General features: G+C 51.7%; 1 pseudogene; it reads left to right on the top strand.

The window, feature by feature from the left end:
* Positions 1-3,378: 3,378 nt before the first annotated feature.
* LOC126089560 (5S ribosomal RNA) lies at positions 3,379-3,496 on the top strand (annotated as a pseudogene).
* Positions 3,497-3,986: the final 490 nt, after the last annotated feature.

Here is a 3,986-nt window from a genome sequence, read left to right on the forward strand (position 1 = left end):
AGTGACGCACCCAACCATTATTCGTCACCTAGATACTGGTAAAACAGAGTGCATTATTGCCACGCTCCAGAAACCATCATATGGGGCGCAGAGGGGAGATCAAGGCACCCTTTCAACATGAGAACAGTGAGATACAATATACAATGACGAGCACTTCACGTCGCAGATTGTTTTACTGTTATTACACAACCTGATTTTAACAAAGAAAAGCTGTTGTGCAACAAAGAATTGGAAAACAATTACTTGGTTAAATAAACCACATATGATAAACTTATACTACAGACTATGTATTCCTTAGTAGTGCAGTCAATTCATACTTTGCTACTGGCGCCAAATTAAAGGCATTAGTTTTACTTAAGAAATGTTATGCACTGTTTTATACACTCCTGGAAATGGAAAAAAGAACACATTGACACCGGTGTGTCAGACCCACCATACTTGCTCCGGACACTGCGAGAGGGCTGTACAAGCAATGATCACACGCACGGCACAGCGGACACACCAGGAACCGCGGTGTTGGCCGTCGAATGGCGCTAGCTGCGCAGCATTTGTGCACCGCCGCCGTCAGTGTCAGCCAGTTTGCCGTGGCATACGGAGCTCCATCGCAGTCTTTAACACTGGTAGCATGCCGCGACAGCGTGGACGTGAACCGTATGTGCAGTTGACGGACTTCGAGCGAGGGCGTATAGTGGGCATGCGGGAGGCCGGGTGGACGTACCGCCGAATTGCTCAACACGTGGGGCGTGACGTCTCCACAGTACATCGATGTTGTCGCTAGTGGTCGGCGGAAGGTGCACGTGCCCGTCGACCTGGGACCGGACCGCAGCGACGCACGGATGCACGCCAAGACCGTAGGATCCTACGCAGTGCCGTAGGGGACCGCACCGCCACTTCCCAGCAAATTAGGGACACTGTTGCTCCTGGGGTATCGGCGAGGACCATTCGCAACCGTCTCCATGAAACTGGGCTACGGTCCCGCACACCGTTAGGCCGTCTTCCGCTCACACCCCAACATCGTGCAGCCCGCCTCCAGTGGTGTCGCGACAGGCGTGAATGGAGGGACGAATGGAGACGTGTCGTCTTCAGCGATGAGAGTCGCTTCTGCCTTGGTGCCAACGATGGTCGTATGCGTGTTTGGCGCCGTGCAGGTGAGCGCCACAATCAGGACTGCATACGACCGAGGCACACAGGGCCAACACCCGGCATCATGGTGTGGGGAGCGATCTCCTACACTGGCCGTACACCACTGGTGATCGTCGAGGGGACACTGAATAGTGCACGGTACATCCAAACCGTCATCGAACCCATCGTTCTACCATTCCTAGACCGGCAAGGGAACTTGCTGTTCCAACAGGACAATGCACGTCCGCATGTATCCCGTGCCACCCAACGCGCTCTAGAAGGTGTAAGTCAACTACCCTGGCCAGCAAGATCTCCGGATCTGTCCCCCATTGAGCTTGTTTGGGACTGGATGAAGCGTCGTCTCACGCGGTCTGCACGTCCAGCACGAACGCTGGTCCAACTGAGGCGCCAGGTGGAAATGGCATGGCAAGCCGTTCCACCGGACTACATCCAGCATCTCTACGATCGTCTCCATGGGAGAATAGCAGCCTGCATTGCTGCGAAAGGTGGATATACACTGTACTACTGCCGACATTGTGCATGCTCTGTTGCCTGTGTCTATGTGCCTGTGGTTCTGTCAGTGTGATCATGTGATGTATCTGACCCCAGGAATGTGTCAATAAAGTTTCCCCTTCCTGGGACAATGAATTCACGGTGTTCTTATTTCAATTTCCAGGAGTGTAGATTCAGGAGAAAAAGTTTGAAAAAGGTTTTGAAATTGTGTGTGAAGTTTATTGGAAGTTGGTAAATGCTCTCGTTCTTAAACACTCAATGAGTATGGTCTGGAGAATCTGCGCGCCATGAGCTACAATGACTCAAGATACATAAACAGCTCCCGTCTTTAATACGAAACTTATTGTGTTAAAATGTTCAACGTAAGATTTTATTTCTTAATAAGTAGATTATGACACCATCTTAAATTTTTAAATTCGGTCAATATCTGTATGAAGTACTGAAAATCAAATATTGTTATTGCCACTGGAATCTGTTGGATCAACAAAGTGACACTGAGAATTGGAGACCGGATGACTGTTTCAGTCGTTTAGTAATATATGGAGTGTTTCAAAGTCTTTGAGACAAACAGATGATGCGCTATTCAGTCACATTTAATGCGGTCGTCTTCAACGGCATGAATAACCACTTTTGTGGTGGAGACCGCTGCGAGACGTGCGGGAAGAAACTCACTGATATTCTGGAAGGCACCCACAGGGATGTGAAGCCATGCCCACTCCAGAGCAGCGGCCACCTGCACTAGGTTTCTCGGCTGAGGATCCATGACGCGAACAGCCCGATCGAGGTCGTCTCATAGATTCTCGATTGGGTTAACATCAGGGGAGATTGCTGGCCAGGGGACTACGATAAACTCATCCTGGTTGTCTTTGAACTAGGCACGTACACGTTGCATTGTCCTGCTGGTAGATGCCATCGTGCCGAGGAAAAACAGACGACTTCATGTAAGGGTGGACATGGTCCCCAAGGACAGATGCATACTTGTGTTGATCCATTGTGCATTCCAGATTGAGGATATCGCTGTGGGAATGCGACGAAAACATTCCTCACACAGCAACGCTCCGTCGTCCTGCCTGCATCATTTCGACGATTGTTGAAGGATGTTAGCTTCCAGACAGACAATTCACAGGACGTCGGGTTGCGCCACCAGCGTGCCGATGAACAGCAGTCAGCACGAGTGCTCGAAACTCGAGGCTGCAGTGGAGGGCCGCACCGACGTCTGCTGAACGATGGTTGCGCGGACACTGTAGGTAGCCCTTTGGTTCGTCTGGGCGGCCAGTTCCTCTGCTGTCGCCCTTCTGTTCGCCTTTATATATCTCCAGAGACGACGTTCACCGCTGTCATCTACGGCCAGTGATGCACCACAGTTACCTCGGAGCCGGTTTTGGATAGCGCCGTTTCGCCATGCACGGTACGTTTTACAGCGGTACGCCTGCAGTTTACGGACTTAGCCGTATCGGAAATGCTTCCACCCTTAGCCTGAAAGCCAATGATCATGTCCCGTTTGGACGTTAGACAAATCTCTCCGTTTCCGCATTACAAAATAACTAAGACGGTAGTGTTTTCCGGCTCTCCTTCCCCCCCCCCCCCCTCCCCGAGACGCTTTATGTGTCATACATTGCAAATGCTGCCACCTGCCGTCTCTGGGTTGTTTTTGGACGTTGATGTCGAACATAGGTGGTGGTCACATTAATGGGGCTGGACAACTTATCTAGAGACAAAATGTTCGAAGAAGATTCCCTGCTAGCCAACGGCCTTGCCGCAGTGGTAACACCGGTTCCCGTCAGATCACCGAAGTTAAGCGCTCTCGGGCTGGGCTAGCAATTGGATGGGTACCCATCTGGTTTGCCGAGCGCTGTTGGCAAGCGGGGTGCACTCAGCCCTTGTGAGGCAAAGTGAGGAGCTGCTTGATTGAGAGGTAGCGGCTCCGGTCTCGGAAACTGACATACGGCCAGGAGTGCGGTGTTCAAATGGCTCTGAGCACTATGGGACTTAACTGCTGAGGTCATCAGTCCCCTAGAACGTAGAACTACTTAAACCTAACTAACCTACGGACATCATACACATCCATGCCCGAGGCAGGATTCGAACCTGCGACCGTAGTGGTCGCGCGGTTCCAGACTGTAGCGCCTAGAACCGCTCGACCACTCCGGCCGGCGGAGTGCGGTCTGCTGACTACATACCCCTCCATATCCGCATCCAGTGACGCCTATGGTCTGAGGATGACACGGCGGCCGGTCGTACCTTTGGGCCTTCATGGCCTGTTCGGGAGGAGTTAACATTCCCCGCTACACTAGCTAAGCTATAGTATTCGCCGGTGCTCAGACGACGAAATTTCGCCGAACTAGAAGGCC

The sequence above is a fragment of the Schistocerca cancellata genome, chromosome 6 (genome assembly GCF_023864275.1).
Source record: "Schistocerca cancellata isolate TAMUIC-IGC-003103 chromosome 6, iqSchCanc2.1, whole genome shotgun sequence".
In the NCBI taxonomy this organism is placed as follows: domain Eukaryota; kingdom Metazoa; phylum Arthropoda; class Insecta; order Orthoptera; family Acrididae; genus Schistocerca; species Schistocerca cancellata.